This window comes from Ambystoma mexicanum, chromosome 5q, assembly GCF_040938575.1.
Source record: "Ambystoma mexicanum isolate Mex_15411 chromosome 5q, UKY_AmexF1_1, whole genome shotgun sequence".
In the NCBI taxonomy this organism is placed as follows: Eukaryota; Metazoa; Chordata; class Amphibia; order Caudata; family Ambystomatidae; genus Ambystoma; species Ambystoma mexicanum.
This window is the reverse complement of record NC_090933.1, coordinates 256,281,646-256,303,620: the sequence shown is the minus strand read 5'-3', so window position 1 is coordinate 256,303,620 and position 21,975 is coordinate 256,281,646.

Genomic DNA, 21,975 nt, shown 5'->3' with positions numbered 1-21,975 from the left:
GTGGATGTACTCGTAGGGGTAATTCGATTACCCCTGGGTCTGTTGTTCAAGGGGGCACTGTCCCGTCCCCCTCGTCGAGTTTTGGCCGGTGGCAGTGGATACTACTTTTTATATTCGACCGCGAATATATTCCTATGGGATTCTTCCCATTGTCGGAGGCTAATACTTTTTCACATTAGTCTCTAACATACCGCCAGTTTATTTGTCTTAAATAAATCCACCGGTTGGTATTTTCTGCAGGAACTCGGTTTTTAAAATGGCGTATGTGTTCGCCTCTGTAACTCCGAAACCAAAGGTTGAGCCCTTTGTTCCACTTATGGCGGGCTTCTGCACAGAAGCCCTCCAGAGTGGTGCCATTCTGTCTGGGTACCACAGGGGGTGTGGGAGGGGGTTTAGGCACCCTGGACTGAGTTGCCTTGCCAACTCAAGTCGCACTCTTGTGTGATTGGCCCGAGTGGTGAGCCGCCCCGCTCACCACTTAGCATGTTTGATTGACCGCTAGGCTGAATGAATGGGGGTTTTCTGCATAAAAGTAGGGATTTTGGGACTGGAACTGCAGAAGTCACCACAGGACCTAAGAATCCAACGAGGGTAAAGCTGAGCCGACCTGCAACGACGACACCTCCGGTGGAGCCCTGCTGAACCGACTCACCACTTCCCAACGACAGAGGAGATCTCCCTGCTGGAGAGTCTTCTTCCCCTGACTGGTGGGAACAACCAGTCCCTTGCTTTTTCTTTGCTTCCAGGACGTCTAGTGGTCGAATTGCCTGTGCTGAGCACCCCGGCAACCGGATAGCCACTGGCCACTGTACCGCGACCAAAAGGTGGTGCCTTGTGATTGAGCACTCCTCGGCTGGTCTCTTCCCTGGTGGTGCAACGATCTTCAACTTTTCCTCGACGACGGGATCCTCTCATCTTCTGGCAAAGCCCCGACTTGCATCCACCACCAGGAACAACTGCCCCTGCCGGAGCTGTCTCTTCACTCTCAAGGTACTGTGTCGGCCTGGCTTCCCTTGAAACGGTTAGCGTGAGGTGTCTTAAATCCTTACCTTTCCATTGGGTCGCCTCCAGACCTTCTTAAACGTTTGTTCTAAACTGTTCCAACCTTTCTGTGACATTTTGCTACAAAGACTTGAAGTGCATTTCCACTGTGATACTTTTGGGACATACAGCCTTGCCTCTCTCCGAGTGGGCCTGGCCTCTGAACTTTGTGATTTACAGTAGACCCTGCCTTGCTCGCCTTGGATTTCTTTCGTAAAAGTGTTGGTACTGAATTGGTTTCATACTCTGCCTTTTTCTATCCCTTTCTAACGAATACTAGAGTGCCATCTAGGTTAAAGCACTCACCTCTGTCTGCAAATAAGTGGTGCCGTTGAACCTAGAATTGTCGAAATATTGTTATGGGATTGATATATACTTATAGTAACTGTGATTGAAGTTGTTTGCCATATTAGTGCCAGTGTGTTTTCCATAGATGTGTTTTTAAATAAATAATTATATATCTTTACACCCAAGCTCTGATCAGTGTCTGCTTGTTCTACTGTGTAAATTGCCCTATCTTGTATACTCCAAATACGGCCTAACTCTTCTTGAGGGAAGTCTGACTGCTCAGCCACAGCTACCAAGTGAATCTGTGTGGTACAGACTGCTACCAAGTGGGTTCACTGCCAAACACCTGTAGTCTTAAATCTTTTGCAGTGGTCCCAGAGGGAACTGCACAGGTTTCTGCCTAACAATCCAGTCATGTGTGATGCACATCAATGGTGTATTTGTTCCAATGCATGATGCCCAACTGCATGTGGATATGCACACATGTTTGAATTTCTGTGTATGTACTATGCCATGGTTGGGGTGTGACACATGGATGCTGGTCCCACCTTCATGTATGTGCATGGTGTACATGTGTGTGTGTCTGTTTGGCATGTGTGTGACAGTGAGACGCCATGGATGCATGTGACGTGGACATCTGGGTACCTGATTGGCAGATGTGACATAGTTGTCGATGATTGCACTGTGACAGGTGGTGGAGATGTACAGATGCATGTCTGTCTGGTGGCGTGTGTCCATGTGATCATCGCTCCCCATGTTGCTTGTGACGTCATGCCAGCCTTTGGATGTTCATGCAGTTACATGTGTATGGATGCTTATGCCTGCGGCACGATCCCAGTTTATTTGTGCATGTATGTGGGTTCAAATGACATGAGTATTGGGGAGTGTGATGCCATCTGTGATGTCTGACACTGACACTCATGTGCAACTGTCATGTGTGTAGCAGACCATTCTACAGTGACCTGATGCCTGTGTTCTGTCTCTCCCTGTCTGCAGCGTCGACTGATGAAGAGGGCGGAGACAGTGCTGTGGAGCCCAGCAGCAGGGATGCCACCACCAGCCTGAGAGGCAAGGCCCAGCTCCCCTCCCAGGTTATTATATCTTCTGGGAGTGAGGAGTCTGGTGCCATGTCCATAATCACAGTTGCTGAGGGGAGGTCCAGGAGGCCAAGGTTAGAGGTGGACTCCTCACCAGCAGAAGGGGCAGCTGACCTCCCACAGGGGCGTACTGAGGAAGACAGCACCGAGTCATCCAGGTTGGTGGGAGATGTGGTTGAGGAGGAGGCCGTATCAGCTCCACGCATGGATCCTTGAGGGGGTGGTTCCACTGGTGCGAGTGGTGCTGTCAAGGGGCAGGGGCAGGAGGCAGCAGAGGTTGCCGCGGAGGTGCTTGTGTGTAATCCTGTCCCTGATCCTTTGACTGCATCATCCCGCACCAGCAGGGATGCCTCTGTCCAGGCCCATATGCAGGTAGGGGATGCGTCTACAACACCTCACCGTCCTCTACCTGCAGACATGGCAATCTGTGACCATGTACAGCCTGTCCTAGTCGTTGTGGTGTTGCGCATGCGTGGTATTCAGGATGACGTGCATGGTTCTAGTCAGGACAGTGCACGACATTTCGAATACCTGCTTGGCCGCCTCGACTTGCTAGGACAGGTCACTGGTGCAGGGTTCATCCGTGTGCTGGATGCTCTTGCGACCCCCTCCTCAACTGCACGCCCATGCACCAGTCATCCTCCGTGCTGTCTTCCCGCCCATTTATCACCTGGGCCCCCTGTTAAGCTGCCCCAGAGCGCAAGGCCAGGCTGGTGGAGAGCACATCCCTGCCACAGTCGGGAGTCGGGGATCCAGCAGGGGTGGTCACACCACCATCTGGACCCCAGAAAATGGAGGATGTGCAGGCATCATCAAGTAGGGCACGTGCACAATGGCGCTGGGGGATTCCATCAGCCCGGAGGCCATCGTGGTGGCAGAGAAATTTGGCATTCAGGCAGCAGCAGGCTTGGTGTGGGAGGCGTCATCACTCAGGGACAACAACATCACAGGAGCAGACATTGGCCGACGGGCAGGAGAACCCAGGACTGCAAGTGTCTTCCGTGTGGCAGGGGTTGTGCCAGCAAATCGATGCAGAGTGGCGGCGGTTGGAGAAGGCATGGCTCTCGATGGTCAGGGTGGAGAACTCCATGCATGGGGCATTGAGGTGGGCTGAGAGCCTTGTGGCAAGTTGCAGGGACTTGGAAGAGTCCATAGCAACATACCTGCAAGCCCTCGAGGTCAGGGAACAGGCCCGCGTCCAGGACATCAACATGGAGATCAATGATGCCCTGGCCCGGAACATCAAGAAGTGAGCCGTCAGACTAGCCCACCGCCTTTGTACATAGTTATTTAGGCATAGGTTTCCTTTCATTTAGTTTATGATTTGGAGTCCATGGACTTTTCTCCTCCTTTTTGTATATGTTTTTTTATTAGATTTTTGATAGGTTTCCTTTGTTTTTGGGATCATGGACCCTTGTGACTTACATTGTGTATAGTTCCGGACATGTACATACATTCTTTTTTTTTTTCATTCCATGGAGTAATGTATTTTTTTTGTTTTTCAACTTTTGTTTTTATTTCTGTGGAGTTTGGCAATGGACCACGTTTCATTTTTCATGTCTTTGATTTTTATTTTACCTTGGATTCACCTTGCTTTTTGGTATTGCTTTGATGATTTGTTCATTTGCATGTGTGGTTTTGAATTTGTCATTTTGTTTTCTTTTTAATACATTTCACAAATCTTATTAGTTTTGTGCATGTGTCACTGTCCATTGCCTCTGTCATGTGTTACCAATGTGTGGCTCTGTTGGACATGTCTTTGGATGCATGCGTGTGCTTTTTCGAATGTCAAGGCGTGGTGCTTTTAGTGGGGAGTGGGTTCAATATATGGTTGTGTGTTTGGACTGGGGTGCTGTGGTGTGGGGTGGGATTTGGGCTGGCATTTCTGGCTTTTCTGACATGGGCCTCTATTCTGACAGCACGTTGGGTGGGGGAACATGTGTCGGGGACTGTTGGCAGGTTGCCGTCAATGGGGTGGGGTGGGGGGACATGTGTCGGGGCCTGTTGGCAGGTGCCCGTCACTGGTGGGGGGACATGAGTCGGGGCCTGCTGGCAGGTTGCCATCAATGAGGGTGGGTATTTGAGTCGGGGCCTGCTGGCAGGTTGCCGTCAATGGGGGTGTGGTAGGGGGATATGTGTCGGGGCCTGCTGGCAGGTGCCCATCACTGGTGTGGGGGACATGAATCGGGGCCTGCTGCCAGGTTGCCGTCAATTGGGGATGTAGGGGGACATGTGTCGGGGCCTGCTGGCAGGTGCCTGTCACTGGTGAGGGGGACATGAGTTGGGGCCTGCTGGCAGGCGCCCATCACTGTTGGGGGGAGATGTGTTGGGGCTCACAAGTGCATGTTGCCATGTGAGTCGTAGGGGTGTCCCCTGTGGTGTAGGCTGCCTGCGGGGCATGAGGAGGGTGTATGGGCTGCCTGCGGGGCATGGCCAGGGGTCGTAGGGGTGTCCCCTGTGGTGTGGGCTGCCTGCGGGGAATAGTCAGGGTGGATGGGCTGCCTGCGGGGCATGGCCAGGGTGTGCGGGGCATGGCCAGGGTGTATGGGTTGCCTCGCAGGCAACCCATCCACCCTGACCATGCCCCACAGGCAGCCCATCAACCCTCCCCATGTCCCGCAGGCAGCCCATCCACCCTAGCCATGCCTCGCAGGCAGCGCATCCACCCTGACCATGCCCCTCAGGCAGCCCATCCATAGCAACATCCCTGTGAGCCCTCGAGGTCAGGGAACAGGCCCGCGTCCAGGACATCAACATGGAGATCAATGATGCCCTGGCCCGGAACATCAAGAAGTGAGCCGCCAGACTAGCCCACCCCCTTTGTACATAATTATTTAGGCATAGGTTTCCTTTCATTTAGTTTATGATTTGGAGTCCATGGACTTTTCTCCTCCTTTTTGTATATAGTTCTGTTTTTGATTAGATTTTTGATAGGTTTCCTTTGTTTTTGGGATCATGGACCCTTGTGACTTACATTGTGTATAGTTCCGGACATGTACATACATTCTTTTTTTTTTTTCATCCCATGGAGTAATGTATTTTTTTTGTTTTTCAACTTTTGTTTTTATTTCTGTGGAGTTTGGCAATGGACCACGTTTAATTTTTCATGTCTTTGATTTTTATTTTACCTTGGATTCACCTTTCTTTTTAGTATTGCTTTGATGATTTGTTCATTTGCATGTGTGGTCTTGAATTTGTCATTTTGTTTTCTTTTTAATACATTTCACAAATCTTATTAATTTTGTGCATGTGTCACTGTCCATTGCCTCTGTCATGTGTTGCCAATGTGTGGCTCTGTTGGACATGTCTTTGGATGCATGCGTGTGCTTTTTTGAATGTCAAGGCGTGGTGCTTTTAGTGGGGAGTGGGTTCAATATATGGTTGTGTGTTTGGACTGGGGTGCTGTGGTGTGGGGTGGGATTTGGGTTGGCATTTCTGGCATTTCTGACATGGGCCTCTATTCTGACAGCACTTTGGGTGGGGGAACATGTGTCGGGGCCTGTTGGCAGGTTGCCGTCAATGGGGTGGGGTGGGGGGACATGTGTCGGGGCCTGCTGGCAGGTGCCCGTCACTGGTGGGGGGACATGAGTCGGGGCCTGCTGGCAGGTTGCCATCAATGAGGGTGGGTATTTGAGTCGGGGCCTGCTGGCAGGTTGCTGTCAATGGGGGTGTGGTAGGGGGATATGTGTCGGGGCCTGCTGGCAGGTGCCCGTCACTGGTGGGGGGGACATGAATCGGACATGAATCGGGGCCTGCTGCCAGGTTGCCGTCAATTGGGGGTGTGGGGGGACATGTGTCAGGGCCTGCTGGCAGGTGCACGTCACTGGTGGGGGGACATGAGTCGGGGCCTGCTGGCAGGTGCCCGTCACTGTTGGGGGGAGATGTGTTGGGGCTCACAAGTGCATGTTGCCATGTGAGTCGTAGGGGTGTCCCCTGTGGTGTGGGCTGGCTGCGGGGCATGAGGAGGGTGTGTGGGCTGCCTGCGGGGCATGGCCAGGGGTTGTAGGGGTGTCCCCTGTGGTGTGGGCTGCTTGCGGGGAATGGTCAGGGTGGATGGGCTGCCTGCGGGGCATGGCCAGTGTGGATGGGCTGCCTCCCAGGCAACCCATCCACCCTGACCATGCCCCACAGGCAGCCCATCCACCCTCCCCATGTCCCGCAGGCAGCCCATCCACCCTAGCCATGCCTCGCAGGCAGCCCATCCACCCTGACCATGCCCCGCAGGCAGCCCATCCATAGCAACATACCTGCGAGCCCTCGAGGTCAGGGAACAGTCCCGCGTCCAGGACATCAACATGGAGATCAATGATGCCCTGGCCCGGAACATCAAGAAGTGAGCCGTCAGTCTAGCCCACCGCCTTTGTACATAGTTATTTAGGCATAGGTTTCCTTTCATTTAGTTTATGATTTGGAGTCCATGGACTTTTCTCCTCCTTTTTGTATATAGTTCTGTTTTTGATTAGATTTTTAATAAGTTTCCTTTGTTTTTGGGATCATGGACCCTTGTGACTTACATTGTGTATAGTTCCGGACATGTACATACATTCTTTTTTTTTCATCCCATGGAGTAATGTATTTTTTTTGGTTTTCAACTTTTGTTTTTATTTCTGTGGAGTTTGACAATGGACCACATTTCATTTTTCATGTCTTTGATTTTTATTTTACCTTGGATTTACCTTTCTTTTTTGTATTGCTTTGACGATTTGTTCATTTGCATGTGTGGTTTTGAATTTGTCATTTTGTTTTCTTTTTAATACATTTCACAAATCTTATTAGTTTTGTGCATGTGTCACTGTCCATTGCCTCTGTCATGGTTTACCAATGTGTGGCTCTGTTGGACATGTCTTTGGATGCATGGGTGTGGACATATTTTTGAATGTCAAGGCGTGGTGCTTTTAGTGGGGAGTGGGTTCAATATATGGTTGTGTGTTTGGACTGGGGTGCTGTGGTGTGGGTGGGATTTGGGTTGGCATTTCTGGCATTTCTGACATGGGCCTCTATTCTGATAGCATGTTGGGTGGGGGAACATGTGTCGGGGCCTGTTGGCAGGTTGCCGTCAATGGGGTTGGGTGGGGGGACATGTGTCGGGGCCTGCTGGCAGGTGCCCGTCACTGGTGGGGGGACATGAGTCGGGGCCTGCTGGCAGGTTGCCATCAATGAGGGTGGGTATTTGAGTCGGGGCCTGCTGGCCGGTTGCCGTCAATGGGGGTGTGGTAGGGGGATATGTGTCGGGGCCTGCTGGCAGGTGCCCGTCACTGGTGGGGGGGACATGAATCGGGGCCTGCTGCCAGGTTGCCGTCAATTACATGTGTCGGGGCCTGCTGACAGGTGCCCATCACTGGTGGGGGGGACATGAGTCGGGGCCTGCTGGCAGGCGCCCGTCACTGTTGGGGGGAGATGTGTTGGGGCTCACAAGTGCATGTTGCCATGTGAGTCGTGGGGGTGTCCCCTGTGGTGTGGGCTGCCTGCGGGGCATGAGGAGGGTGTATGGGCTGCCTGCGGGGCATGGCCAGGGGTTGTAGGGGTGTCCCCTGTGGTGTGGGCTGCCTGCGAGGAATGGTCAGGGTGGATGGGCTGCCTCGCACGCAACCCATTCACCCTGACCATGCCCCACAGGCAGCCCATCCACCCTCCCCATGTCCCGCAGGCAGCCCATCCACCCTAGCCATGCCTCGCAGGCAGCCCATCCACCCTGACCATGCCCCGCAGGCAGCCCATCCATAGCCCCCCAGAGCCTGGTGAGTGCAGCCGCCTGTGTTTTAGCCGCCAAATCCACCCTTCTGGTGGCATCCGTGGTCCCCGTTCCCCCCCCGTAGCCCATCCGCCTCCCATTCCCTCCCCGCATCCATTTCCTCATTCCCCGGCCCTCCCGCTCCCGCCCACCCCCTCCCATTGGTCAATCCAACCCTCGCATCTACCCTAGCTACTCGCGTGCCTGGCCCGGCTCCCATAGCCCCCCAGAGCCTGGTGAGTGCAGCCGCCTGTGTTTTAGCCGCCAAATCCACCCTTCTGGTGGCATCCGTGGTCCCCGTTCCCCCCGTAGCCCATCCGCCTCCCATTCCCTCCCCGCATCCATTTCCTCATTCCCCGGCCCTCCCCGCCTCCCGCTCCCGCCCACCCCCTCCCATTGGTCAATCCAACCCTCACATCTACCCTAGCTACTCGCGTGCCTGGCCCGGCTCCCATAGCCCCCCAGAGCCTGGTGAGTGCAGCCGCCTGTGTTTTAGCCGCCAAATCCACCCTTCTGGTGGCATCCGTGGTCCCCGTTCCCCCCCCGTAGCCCATCCGCCTCCCATTCCCTCCACGCATCCATTTCCTCATTCCCCGGCCCTCCCGCTCCCGCCCACCCCCTCCCATTGGTCAATCCAACCCTCGCATCTACCCTAGCTACTCGCGTGCCTGGCCCGGCTCCCATAGCCCCCCAGAGCCTGGTGAGTGCAGCCGCCTGTGTTTTAGCCGCCAAATCCACCCTTCTGGTGGCATCCGTGGTCCCCGTTCCCCCCCCGTAGCCCATCCGCCTCCCATTCCCTCCCCGCATCCATTTCCTCATTCCCCAGCCCTCCCCGCCTCCCGCTCCCGCCCACCCCCTCCCATTGGTCAATCCAACCCTCACATTTACCCTAGCTACTCGCGTGCCTGGCCCGGCTCCCATAGCCCCCCAGAGCCTGGTGAGTGCAGCCGCCTGTGTTTTAGCCGCCAAATCCACCCTTCTGGTGGCATCCGTGGTCCCCGTTCCCCCCCCCGTAGCCCATCCGCCTCCCATTCCCTCCCCGCATCCATTTCCTCATTCCCCGGCCCTCCCCGCCTCCCGCTCCCGCCCACCCCCTCCCATTGGTCAATCCAACCCTCACATCTACCCTAGCTACTCGCGTGCCTGGCCCGGCTCCCATAGCCCCCCAGAGCCTGGTGAGTGCAGCCGCCTGTGTTTTAGCCGCCAAATCCACCCTTCTGGTGGCATCCGTGGTCCCCGTTCCCCCCCCGTAGCCCATCCGCCTCCCATTCCCTCCACGCATCCATTTCCTCATTCCCCGGCCCTCCCGCTCCCGCCCACCCCCTCCCATTGGTCAATCCAACCCTCGCATCTACCCTAGCTACTCGCGTGCCTGGCCCGGCTCCCATAGCCCCCCAGAGCCTGGTGAGTGCAGCCGCCTGTGTTTTAGCCGCCAAATCCACCCTTCTGGTGGCATCCGTGGTCCCCGTTCCCCCCCCGTAGCCCATCCGCCTCCCATTCCCTCCCCGCATCCATTTCCTCATTCCCCGGCCCTCCCCGCCTCCCGCTCCCGCCCACCCCCTCCCATTGGTCAATCCAACCCTCACATCTACCCTAGCTACTCGCGTGCCTGGCCCGGCTCCCATAGCCCCCCAGAGCCTGGTGAGTGCAGCCGCCTGTGTTTTAGCCGCCAAATCCACCCTTCTGGTGGCATCCGTGGTCCCCGTTCCCCCCCCCGTAGCCCATCCGCCTCCCATTCCCTCCACGCATCCATTTCCTCATTCCCCGGCCCTCCCGCTCCCGCCCACCCCCTCCCATTGGTCAATCCAACCCTCGCATCTACCCTAGCTACTCGCGTGCCTGGCCCGGCTCCCATAGCCCCCCAGAGCCTGGTGAGTGCAGCCGCCTGTGTTTTAGCTGCCAAATCCACCCTTCTGGTGGCATCCGTGGTCCCCGTTCCCCCCCCCGTAGCCCATCCGCCTCCCATTCCCTCCCCGCATCCATTTCCTCATTCCCCGGCCCTCCCCGCCTCCCGCTCCCGCCCACCCCCTCCCATTGGTCACAACAAGCGGACTTCCATTCATAGCCAATCCCCCCAGGGCAGCCCCTGCCCGGCAGCCCCATCGGCTAAGGGCCCCAAGGCCAAGGGCGGCTCCAACAGAGGCAGCTCCAAGATGTGTCTGCAGGTGTCAGCAGGGGAAGCCAATGAAGCCAGCAACTAACAGACACCACCAAAACCGTGAGTGTGGTATGGGTGGGGGAGTAGAGCAATCACTCCACTCCAGAAAGCCCATGCCACTCTATTTTACCTCCAAATAACATAGACTGCCATAATGTTAGCATGTCCACACTTAGAAAGAACTGTGAAAGTTAGCATGTCCACTCTTAGAAAGAACTGTGAAAGTTAGCATGTCCACTCTTAGATAGAACTGTGAAAGTTAGCATGTCCACTCTTAGAAAGAACTGTGAAAGTTAGCATGTCCACCCCTAGACGGAACTGTGAAAGTTAGCATGTCCACCCCTAGACGGAACTGTGAAAGTTAGCATGTCCACACTTAGAAAGAACTGTGAAAGTTAGCATGTCCACACTTAGAAAGAACTGTGAAAGTTAGCATGTCCACTCTTAGAAAGAACTGTGAAAGTTAGCATGTCCACCCCTAGACGGAACTGTGAAAGTTAGCATGTCCACCCCTAGACGGAACTGTGAAAGTTAGCATGTCCACACTTAGAAAGAACTGTGAAAGGTAGCATGTCCACACTTAGAAAGAACTGTGAAAGTTAGCATGTCCACTCTTAGAAAGAACTGTGAAAGTTAGCATGTCCACACTTAGAAAGAACTGTGAAAGTTAGCATGTCCACACTTAGAAAGAACTGTGAAAGTTAGCATGTCCACTCTTAGAAAGAACTGTGAAAGTTAGCATGTCCACTCTTAGATAGAACTGTGAAAGTTAGCATGTCCACTCTTAGAAAGAACTGTGAAAGTTAGCATGTCCACTCTTAGAAAGAACTGTGAAAGTTAGCATGTCCACCCCTAGACGGAATTGTGAAAGTTAGCATGCCCATACTTGAATAGAACTGTGAAGGTTGGCATGTCCACTCTTAGATAGAATTGTGAATGTTAGCATGCCCTCACTTGATGGGACTGTGAAGGTTGGCATGTCCACTCTTGGATGGAATTGTGAACGTTGGCATGTCCACTCTTGATGGAATTGTGAATATTGGCCTGCGCCGCATCTAGATGGAACTGTGAAGGTTAGCATGTGAAAGTTGCATTTAGAAAGTGTGCCCTACAGCCTCTCCATCAAGCTTAGAAATGTGCCCAATAGCCTCTCCGTGAATTTTAGAAATGTGCCCAATAGCCTCTCTGGTAAATTGAATTTAGAAGTGTGCCCAAGATCCTCTGTGAAAGTTTCATTTAGAAGTGTACCCAATAGCCTCTCCGTGAATTTTAGAAATGTGCCCAATAGCCTCTCTGGTAAATTGAATTTAGAAGTGTGCCCAAGATCCTCTGTGAAAGTTGCATTTAGAAGTGTGCCCAATAGCCACTCTGTGAAAATTGCATTTAGAAGTGTGCCCAATAGACACTCTGGAAAGCTGCATTTAGAAATGTACCCTATAAACACTCGGGAAAGTTGCATTTAGAAGTGTGCCCAATAACCTCGCTGTGAATTTAGTAGTGTTCCCAATAACCACTCTGTGAAAGTTGCATTTAGAAGTGTGCCCAATAACCCCTCTGTGAAATTTAGAGGTGTACCCATTAGCCTCCATGAGAGCTACATCTTGAAGTGTGCCCAATAGCCACTCTGTGAAAATTGCATTTAGAAGTGTGCCCAATAGACATTCTGGAAAGTTGCATTTGAAATGTACCCAATAGACTCCCTGGAAAGTTGCATTTAGAAGTGTGCCCAATAACCCCTCTGTGAAATTTAGAAGTGTACCCATTAGCCTCTGCGAGAGTTACATTTAGAAGTGTGACCAATAGCCACTCTGTGAAAATTGCATTTAGAAGTGTGCCCAATAGACATTCTGGAAAGTTGCATTTGAAATGTACCCAATAGACACTCTGGAAAGTTGCATTTAGAAGTGTGCCCAATAACCTCGCTATGAATTTAGTAGTGTTCCCAATAACCACTCGCTGAAAGTTGCATTTAGAAGTGTGCCCAATAACCCTCTGTGAAATTTAGAAGTGTACCCATTAGCCTCTGTAAGAGTTACATTTAGAAGTGTGCCCAATAGCCTGGTAAATTGAATTTAGAAGTGTTCCCAATAGCCTCGCTGGAAAATTGAATTTAGAAGTATTCCCAATAGCCTCGCTGAAAATGGATCTTAATAGTGCGCCCAGTAGCCTCTCTGTGGAAAGCTGAATTTAGATATGGGCCCAATATCCTCTGTGAAAGCCGCATTTGAAGTGTGCCCATTAGCCACGCTGTGAAAGCTGCATTTAGAAGTGCTACCAATAGCATCTGTGAAAGTTGATTATAGAAGTGTATCCAATAGACACTCTGGAAAGTTGCATTTAGAAGTTCGCCCAATAACCTCTCTGGAAAATTGAATTTAGAAATGAGCCCAGTAGACGCCCTGCGAAAATTGCATTTAGAAGTGTACCCAATAACTTCTGCGAGAATTACACTTAGAAGTGTGCCCAGTAGCCTCGCTGATAAAGTGAATTTAGAAATGTTCCCTATAGCCTCTGTATGGAAAATTGTACTTAAAAGTTTGCCTAGTTGCCTCTCTGTGGAAAATAGAACTTAGAAGTTCGCCCAGTACCCTATCTGGGAAAGTTGCATTTAGAAGTTTGCACACTGAAAGAGCATATAACCAGTCATACCACACCCCACGCTTACTCTCTCCTTTACATCACCACTCAATTAGAACACAGAGATACTATGACACCATTCGGTATAACTGTTCTCATACGAACATCCGCCGCTTACTCCACATCATTCTATGTAAACACTGCTGGTCTCACACCCTCAGCCAGGCGTTTTCCCCAGGCCTAACGCAGCCACATCCGTTCCGGATTAATCCTGCCAGAACGAACACATTCTCCTGATCTCTCAACCACCACACCTACCGATAAGAATCAGCTATTACACGCGTACCGCACGAGCTGCACACATATCCGGTGCACACACGCACCTTTTTGACTCTCCCTACTCTCTCTACTGATCTGAACTTCGGTTCCCAAGGGCGTTCAACCTACCAGCGCCTTCAGACCATACCAATGGTATATAAGGCGCTATATAAGTGCAAAATAACAATAACAATAACAATAGCAACATACCTGCGAGCCCTCGAGGTCAGGGAACAGGCCCGCGTCCAGGACATCAACATGGAGATCAATGATGCCCTGGCCCGGAACATCAAGAAGTGAGCCGTCAGACTAGCCCACCGCCTTTGTACATAGTTATTTAGGCATAGGTTTCCTTTCATTTAGTTTATGATTTGGAGTCCATGTACTTTTCTCCTCCTTTTTGTATATAGTTCTGTTTTTTATTAGATTTTTGATAGATTTCCTTTGTTTTTGGGATCATGGACCCTTGTGACTTACATTGTGTGTAGTTCCGGACATTTACATACATTCTTTTTTTTTTCATCCCATGGAGTAATGTATTTTTTTTGTTTTTCAACTTTTGTTTTTATTTCGGTGAAGTTTGGCAATGGACCACGTTTCATTTTTCATGTCTTTGATTTTTATTTTACCTTGGATTCACCTTGCTTTTTGGTATTGCTTTGATGATTTGTTCATTTGCATGTGTGGTTTTGAATTTGTCATTTTGTTTTCTTTTTAATACATTTCACAAATCTTATTAGTTTTGTGCATGTGTCACTGTCCAATGCCTCTGTCATGTGTTGCCAATGTGTGGCTCTGTTGGACATGTCTTTGGATCCATGCGTGTGCTTTTTTGAATGTCAAGGCGTGGTGCTTTTAGTGGGGAGTGGGTTCAATATATGGTTGTGTGTTTGGACTGGGGTGCTGTGGTGTGGGGTGGGATTTGGGTTGGCATTTCTGGCATTTCTGACATGGGCCTCTATTCTGACAGCACGTTGGGTGGGGGAACATTTGTCGGGGCCTGTTGGCAGGTTGCCGTCAATGGGGTGGGGTGGGGGGACATGTGTCGGGGCCTGTTGGCAGGTGCCCGTCACTGGTGGGGGGACATGAGTCGGGGCCTGCTGGCAGTTGCCATCAATGAGGGTGGGTATTTGAGTCGGGGCCTGCTGGCAGGTTGCCGACAATGGGGGTGTGGTAGGGGGATATGTGTCGGGGCCTGCTGGCAGGTGCCCATCACTGGTGTGGGGGACATGAATCGGGGCCTGCTGCCAGGTTGCCATCAATTGGGGGTGTGGGGGGACATGTGTCGGGGCCTGCTGGCAGGTGCCCATCACTGGTGGGGGGGACATGAGTCGGGGCCTGCTGGGGTGCGCCGATCACTGTTGGGGGGAGATGTGTTGGGGCTCACAAGTGCATGTTGCCCTGTGAGTCGAAGGGGTGTCCCCTGTGGTGTGGGCTGCCTGCGTGGCATGAGGAGGGTGTATGGGCTGCCTGCTGGGCATGGCCAGGGGTCGTAGGTGTCTCCCCTGTAGTGTGGGATGCCTGGGGAGCATGTGGAAGGTGGATGGCTGCCTGTGGGGCATGGTCAGGGTGGATGGGCTGCCTGCGGGTGATGCCACCAGGCAGCCCACACCACAGGGGACACCCCTACGACCCCTGGCCATGCCCTGCAGGCAGCCCATCGACCCTCCCCATACCCCGCAGGCAGCCCATCCACCCTGGCCAAGCCCCACAGGCAGCCCATCCACCCTGACCATTCCCCGCAGGCAGCCCACACCACAGGGGACACCCCTACAACCCCTGGCCATGCCCCGCAGGCAGCCCATCCACCCTGACCATGCCTCGCAGGCAACCCATCCACCCTGACCATGCCCCAGAGGCAGCCCATCCACCCTCCCCATGTCCCGCAGGCAGCCCATCCACCCTAGCCATGCCTCGCAGGCAGCCCATCCACCCTGACCATGCCCCGCAGGCAGCCCATCCACCCTATACATGCCCCGCATGCAGCCCATACCACAGGGGACACCCCTACCACCCCTGGCCATGCCCCGCAGGAATCCCATCCACCCTGTCCATGCCCCACAAGCAGCCCATCCACCCTCCCCATGCCCCGCAGGCAGCCCACACCACAGTGGACACCCCTACAACCTCTGCCCATGTCCCACATCCAGCCAACATCACAGGGGGGACTTTTTCCATGCAATTTGCTTGGGTCTGGGCTGGCACGAGCGGGGTACGCATATTCCGAGGGGTGCGTGGGAAGTTTTACACACAATTGGGTGGGTGCGAGCAGGGTACGCATATTCTGATCGGTGCACAGGGAGTTTTACACGTGGTTGGGCTGGCACGAGCGGGGTAAGCGTATTCCTATGGATGCGTGGGGAGTTTTACATGCGATTGAGCTGGCGAGAGGTGGGTACGTGTATTCCGAGGGGTGCACGGGGAGTTTTACAAATGATTGGGCTGGCGCGAGCGGGTTACACGTATTCTGAGGGGTGTGTGAGAAGTTTTACACGCGATTGTGATGGCGCAAGCAGGGTACGCGTATTCCGAGGGGTGCACGGGGAGTTTTACAAGCTATTGGTCTGGCGCGAGTAGGGTACACGTATTCCGAGGGGTGCGCTGGGAGTTTTACACACGATTGGGCTGGCGCGAGTGGGTTACGCATATTCCGAGGGGTGCATGGGGAGTTTTACACGCGATTGGACTGGCGCGAGCAGTGTACGTGTATTCTGAGGTGTGCGTGGGAAGTTTTACACGTGATTGGGCTGGCGCAAGCCGGGTACACGTATTCGTAGGGGTGCGCAAGGATTTTACATGTGATTGGGTTGTCGTGTGAGGGCTGAGTGGCATTTTTAGTGTGATTTCTTTGTTGGGGGGCTGTATGCTGGTCCACTGGCCTTTGCGCCATGTAGGGGATTTGTGCAGATGTTTTTGGCGCAAGGAGCGGGGTTGGGGGTGTAACTGGCGTTGCTGCAGGGTCACTGCGCCACGCTGCACCATGGCTGGTTATGAATGTTTAAATCCATGAATACGCAGTGCGTCAAAATGTGTTTTGGAGCACGCAGCTGGCACAAGCTGGCGCACGCTCCCTCTGTGCGTCAACCACGTTAGCCACTTCTGCGCTTGATTCTATGAATTAACCCATAAATATACAAAGTGCTGCATGTGTGAATTTGTTTTTGAACACAGAAAAATGTTCCCGTTGTTTTGAATCTAAACCTCATCAGTAAATGCTAATGCTCATGATCTGGTAATGTTCCAAGGTAGTGTTTATATTTTGACATAAAGAGGTTCCTGGGAACAGGAGAGTTGAACTGTTTATGTGGCTTGTGTTCCATGTACCTGAGACCAAAAAATACATTTTGTATTCAAGCTTTGTTTTCTGCCACAGAGAAGATGGTGTGTGTAATAGTTTAGTGTGAATATTCATTGAGCCTATTGTTTAAAAAATATTCATTCTTTCTGTACCCCACCCTAGTTCTTGGCTCATGCAGGGGGTGGATCTAAGTGGTCCCATATGAGTCATAGACAGAGCTAGCCAGAATAGAAATAACTGATGTGATGTGTGGCACCTTAATTCAGGGAGGAAGGAAACTCCCATGTTAAGGGTGGTTTCCAAATGTATCACCACAATATTGAAGGTGCGTGCAAAAGATATTTGAGATTATCATGTTTTTGGGGGGCTTTTATTCCCATGAAACTCTCTTAAAGCCAATCCCCCACCTGCGCTCTCCCACTCTGATCAGGATTAACTTTAAATCCAGGTGGTGGTTCACCCCTTGACCCTCTGCCATCCCTCCTCCGCCCCCTCCTTTTTCCCAGCAGATTCTGCCCCCCTTCATTACCTCCATAAACACAAGCACTCACATAGACCACACTTACTCGCTCTGCTGTACTTTCCCATCCCTGCCACAAAAGCTCTTCCTCACTCCCACACAAACACAAACACAAACACACTGTCATCCATCTCCCCCATACAAGCATTCCTGCACAACAGACACACACACACACAGTTACCTATGGCACCCGCGACTTTGTCCCAGCCCCGCCTATCAGCCCCTAGATGCACTCGGGTACATTAAGGGGCAGGACAGGTAGAGTTTGAAAGATAGCTTGGAGTGGTCTCTGAGTTAGCTTTCTGAATCAATCTTTTTTGTTTTCATTTTTTTGTTTTCTAAAGAGCTTTTCACTCAGTACCTATTATTTTTGCCCCCTTTCTATTCAGATTTTAGATTTCAATGGCAGGGGCTGTTACAGATACCTGGAGAGGCACACAGATTAAACTTACTTTTAGAAAATGGAGACATTAAATCAGCTAATTACCAACTAATTTCACTTTAGGTACGACTGTGATCTTTTGAAAAAGGTAATATTAATTTGCATAAAGGATTGATTAGGTGATAGTGTTATCATTTTGTGAGCTCAGACTGGCTAACGGTCAGGGATTGGCCATGTTAAATAATGTTTTGAATTATACAGTATCATAGAAAATATGTTTATCTATGGTTCAGCCTACTTACTTGACTTTTCATGACCTGAACCCTGCCTTGATCGCTGCCTTTAATACAATATGCAATTTGATCCAGGAAGACACAACTGCAGAATGCTATCTAAACATCGTCACTGGAAGTTCGCCTCCAAGTCAGAGCTACACAGCAGTGCCCTATGGGTGTGCACATTACCTGAGTTTTGTTTCAAGTGAGGACATTCTCCTTGCCTTAAAAGACATTGCTATTGTTCACATATATTTATCAACCCACAACTGACAGCAGCAACCAACCACGCACACACATTTCACCATCATTGGAGATTGGTAATGCAATGTAGATTGCCATTATTGAGATTGATGCATTGGTTGTCAGTAACTATTCATATCATTGCAGGTGTGACAAAAGCAAGACAATACTGTCTTCTACCTGCACTATTATTGTGGAATAGACCATTGTAACTAAAAATGCAAAACTACCCAGAGCCCCCTACAAACCATTGGTAGAAGCTCACTTTGAGACAGAGCTACAGAGCAAAGCACCATCAAAACGAAAACTAGCTGAAAAAGTTTGCTTTTAGTTTCATAAAAAGAAAAAGTTATTTCCTTATAAGCAGTATCATATTACACATAGCTATACCAAATCCAAACCCCACCTACTCGCACAGCTGCAATAACCAGCTATATGGTGTAGAATAACATCCTAGAGATTGAAGCATTGGGTCATGCTTACCATTCACCATCAATAGTGTGGTGGGTTAGAAAATAAGCAAGGAAAAACCTTTTCAGCTAAAAATGCACAGATGGACAGTACCAGCAAGAATCCATCACTGGACATTTACCTCCAGATCATAGATATACCGAAATGCACTATGGGTGTACATATTAGTTGAAAAGCTTGTGTTTCGCTTCATGTAAGGTTATTGTCATTGTCTTATAAGTCAGAGCTATGGCCACATGACAGTGTCCAGCCTCTAAGCATGTGACCAAGTATCCATCCCATTATGCTCAGTGTTGCCTTGCTTCTAAGATAAGCAAGTGCCCCTGAGCTATCCTCCCAGCCCATAAATAAGCTATCAACCCAAGACTGCCAGCTCTCAAGGATTTAACAGCCAACCACATGTTCTGGATCATAAATCTTCTGATATATTTGCCACAAAATGTTAGTGCCCTTGTACTGTGAACAAACAAGGCCAATTTAGCAGTTTTATGAGAAGGATTCCAGTCTTGTTGTTTTACAATCAAATGCTTGCTCTCTTTGACCTTCCATTGTGCATGCAAGTCATCTTCCTCCCACACCAGACTGATAAGGTAATTCATATTTAAACTCCCACATGGCAGACAGGGATACAAACTAATAGTAGACCTTACTGAGTGGGCGCCATCTCATAGAACAGGTTATTTGACCTGGTTCCTCCTTTACCCCACACATCTCTGCCACAACCCCTAGGCAGCCCGCTCAAGTCCTGACACCCCCACCACCCCCACTGACTGTCGCATTAACATATTGGCAGCCACCTCAAGCCCTGAGACCCCCAGAACCCTCGCTCACCTCTCCCAAAAAACCCAGGCAGCCCCCTCAAGTTCTGACACTCCCTACCACTCCCTGTCACCTCTGCTACAACCCACAGACAGCACCATGTAAGAGGATTCAATTCAACACTACAGCTAAGTCAATGCCTAGTCTGGGATACTGAATGGAAACCCTTATTAATATATCTTTATGTCCAGTTCATGCGTTCTGGATGACTACCCCTATATAACACCCCTCTCTTGGAATCCTCCTGACCCCACTGAGCCAAGAAGCAGTTCTGTTTTGCAAGTTTAAAAGGTTTATTTGAGAATTTAAACAATATAGATATATATCACACTTTATAATAAATTAATAATTGGATATCACACTTAATCTGATATGTAATCAATAATGGATAGTCTGGCATTAGCACACTTCTTTATAATCAATGATGAGTGGTTATAGGATGGATAAGATAGCAACAATACTTTATGGTTTCAAATGGATGCAAGGTGGAATGAAAATGCAGTACAGAAAATACTCAATATGATTTCAACAAAACAATGTAATCACTTTTCTCTGGCAATCCCCCCCCCCCCTTCATGCAATGCAAGGAAATGGAAGGAAAGCACACAGTTCTCAGAAATGCAATCAAATGTAATTCAGTTCACCCCAGCAAGCTTAGATTACAGATCGGAGTTTTAACCACAAGCCCAAAATGCTTTTATATGTGCTGGCAATGAAGTGAAAAATATGCTAAAATGCTTTTAATTCCCCCTAGAGGTTCAGGGTGAGTGGTATCTAGTTAATATTAGTCCAGGCTCACTCTTGCAGTGATTCAGGGATGATTAGCAGGTTAAACGAATTTCTGGCAACTGAAAGCAAGAAAACTGCTGTTTTCACACGTTGAGAAATTTGCAAATCGCGGCAAAATGTCAAATCGCGGCAGATTTTTCCGAGTGCGCCGGGCGCGATTACAGAGGAACTACAAGGACTATCAATATCGTTTTGGGGTCCTAGGACAGCCTAGGATCTCAGCTTCCAGATGAAAGTTACTGCAAGTCTCTAGCACAAACGGTCACAGAGATATGAGCGATTAAATAAAGGTCGTTTTTCAGATTTGAAATTTTAAAGTTCAAAAAGACAAGTGCAGCTTGCAACTAGAAAATGACAGGTGACAGCTTTGCAAATGACAGGTGACAGTTAGGAGGCAGTTCTACTTAGATTAAAATAGATTGAATTATATTATTTTAACTAAGAGATTGGTTCTGCACAGTTCTACTAGGTACTCACACTATATTCTTGAATTAGAATGGGCCTCGCCACGGATCTGGTCAGGTTTTCTTCACTCGCCCCGGACGGTCTCTGCGCACAGCGTCTGGGTCAGCTCTACTCTGCGGGTCTGGTCTGGGTCTCTGATTCTGCTAACAGTGATCTGGGTCAGCTCTGCTCTCTCTCTGGTTCTGGAAATTTGATAGATGTGAAGTCTCTATGTCTGCTCTCTGAAGGTTGAGGGAGGTAAAGTATGGATTTTCCCGGCAGAGCTTCCAGCTGCAAATGGATTTGAAGGTCCCTATCTGTCCTGCCTGTCTGCTTTTATGTGTTTTGAAAATGGGTGGAGAGGCTAGCTTCCTAGGCCCTACCCCTCTCCCCTTGTCATTGGCCACTTCATCCGCTTCCCCTTGATTGGGGGAATGAAATGAAGTGTCATCATGATGAGGTCTGTTTATGATACAGAGAACCCACCCCTGTCAACTTTACACACAATCTATATTTGCTCAAAAAACATATTTGCACAGGTACACATTTGTTTAAAATTACATGTACCCTTCACATATCACAGGAGGTATCCCCTGTTCAAACTCTGCTCTTCCTGGGGGCTTGCATTCAGAAATGGCACATATTTCACTTTTTAACTGATTTTGCAATACCGGACATTAACCCAAATTTACACACATGTGCGCAAGGAGTATGGACATTAGTTGATGAAGTGTCAGATTTTTCACATGCACACATTTTGAGTAATATCCTCTTTTCCACTAAAACCCCCCTGAACATACCACCGGGTCCTAACATGTCTTAAAATGTGGGCAGAAAAATCACAAGAATTATGGTGTCATTTAAATAATTTTCACAAGTCCGTACTATGAGTTATTCATCTTTTTAGAGTTATGTTCTGGCCCCAAAGGGGTGTGGTTTCCCCCCAGCACAAGGTTGAATTTATGGTTTTTCCAGTTCTGCCAAGCCAGCTTGCTCTCACAGGCAGTGCTCCTCCCCTGTCCTTCCAGGAGGAAGCTCCATTTATGACTCCCGCCAATAAAACATTTGCCTGAGTCAGGACAGGGCTTTGTTCAGAGCTCCTGTATTCTGTGGGGGCTCCCTTAATTCAATTATCAGAGAGATGGCATATCCTTAGTGTGGCCAGCAAAAGGCAGATAGGCCTGGGAACACAGCTGTGACTCAAGTTTCACTCCTGATGGGGGTAGTTGCCAGGCAGAATTCAGTTCCTTAAGCCAGGTTTCAGATAAAATGTCACTTTTTGTTACCCAGTTTAAGTCAAGACAATGTTTACATATGCAGCTAGAATGCTGATTCTAAGTTTAAAACTATGACATTTAAACAATTGCAACCTATGTGACACTCAAAGTAGGTCACTCATTTCTTTTAAACATTTAGATTTTTAGTGTCTTTCAGTCCAAATTTACTTAAACTGCTGAAATCCACAGCTCAGCCAGTCTTGTTATAAACCTTCAATAACATGTCACTTCAGAATATAACTTTACA